This window comes from Macadamia integrifolia, chromosome 13 (genome assembly GCF_013358625.1).
Source record: "Macadamia integrifolia cultivar HAES 741 chromosome 13, SCU_Mint_v3, whole genome shotgun sequence".
Taxonomy (NCBI): Eukaryota; Viridiplantae; Streptophyta; class Magnoliopsida; order Proteales; family Proteaceae; genus Macadamia; species Macadamia integrifolia.
Genome location: NC_056569.1, coordinates 23,180,255 through 23,182,185, shown reverse-complemented (window position 1 = coordinate 23,182,185; position 1,931 = coordinate 23,180,255).

Sequence of the window (1,931 nt, the reverse complement as noted above, 5' to 3'; positions counted from 1 at the left end):
CATAGGGAAGTTGTATTGAAGTCCCTCACAAGTGTGCAAGTGCCTATCAAGATGGATCCGTTGCGATTATCTCAGATTGTGGGAGCCACATATGCCATTCAAGCATTAATGTTCTCTGATATAGACTTACCTCCAGAGGGTATCATACACACCAGAGCTCTATATATCACTGTGGAATGCAATATGAATACAGTAACTCAGGTCCTTATTGATAATGGATCAGATCTGAATGTTCTACCATTGAGGGTTGCCACATGTATTGGCTTTAATCTAGACCAATTCAAACCCTCGGCTTAGATCATTAAGGCTTACTACAACACCGGAAGAAATGTGTCAGAATTCTCACAACAATGGTGATAATTGGGCCAGCTAAGTTCTGTGTTGAATTCCAAGTGATAGATGTCCCAGCCTCCTTCAACATTCTTCTGGGTCATCCGTGGCTTCATAAAGCAGGGCCAGTGTCATCTACTCTACACCAAGAAGTAAAATTTATCTATGATGAGAAGGTAGTTACTATTTCTGGAGATCCTCAGTTAGTCAACACACTAGCTAACATTGAAGTTGGAAAAATTCAAGAACAAGAGGTGCGTCTGAGTGTTTTGAACTAGAAAAAGTTTGTGCTTCTGTTGTTAAAGAGCCAATGAAGGAGAATGTGCCAATGTACTATGAGGGCATGTGGAATACTACTGTGGGTCGAATGATGAAACATATGCATTATTTTCCTGGAATGGGATTGGGAAAATACCAGCAAGGACCTATGAGATTGCTTGAATTCCCTCACATTGCTGGAATGCGTGGTTTAGGGTTTTCTCATAAGGAAGAATAAAAGATGCTAGAAGATATAAGGAGGGGCTGAGGTGGAGCGATTGCTTATCGAGGGGTTGAGAATCGAAAGATGCTCGTGATGGCAAGGAAGGAATCCTCCTACAAGAAAAGGGCTGCAAAATACCCTACTTTAGAAAAATACTTTGTGAAGGAAGTAGAAGATTTTCCCGGTTACAAGGATCTTGGCTTTCAACCTAAGAAAGAAGCAAAGAAAGCAGATTCTGAGTTCAAAGTCATCTATCAAGATCAGATTGATTGGATCACCTTTGAGCTGGAGCATCTACCATTTAAGGAGGAGGGTAAAGATAATGGTATCAGTGATATCTTTGAGATAGATGTGATTGCCACAACTAAAGAAGAATCTACAGTTGATCCTGCATCCCTGATTCGATCATCATAGGTTCTCAAGCCTCATCTTACTCTGAAAGAAGTTTGGAAACTTAAATTAAGAGCTACTTGGCATCTCAATCTTCTAATAGAGATGCAAGCTCACATCTGTTCCTTCCTGCGGAAGATGTATCTGGAGGAGCTAAAAAAGGGACAATACTACTCTTTTTGTGGAATCAGTTCATACGCTAGAAAGAGAAGAGTTAGAAGGATGAATATCTGCCCTTACTGTGCTAGAAGCAACTGCAATGGTTACATCCGAAATAGAGGTTAACATTGTGACCGTGGCAAGGGGATCGCCTCATATAATAGGCTTGAGAAGTTAGATTTTCTGGAGAAAGGGATAAGTAGCTTGGGGCAAGGTGCATCTCTCAGGAAATTCGGATTTATGAATCATGAGATTGATCAACTTGTTTTTACCACAAAAGTGCCAAGAATAAGCAAGTTGAATCTGAACTCTTCTGCCAAGAGAAATTGGGGCATCTGCAGCTCCATAAAGAAGGTGAAAGTAGTGGTGTCAACAACACCCTTGAGGTAGATGTTATTACCATTGAAGAAGTAGAGGAAGGGCCAATGCCATATCTGTTGATTCATCCAGCTCGCAAACCACTGCTCAACTGGACCAGTGTAGGATATAACTTCAAGCTCACTAAGACTCAGGGTCCAATCGGTTCTAAAATCACCACACAGTGCACTGAAGATTCCCTTTCTGTTATCGA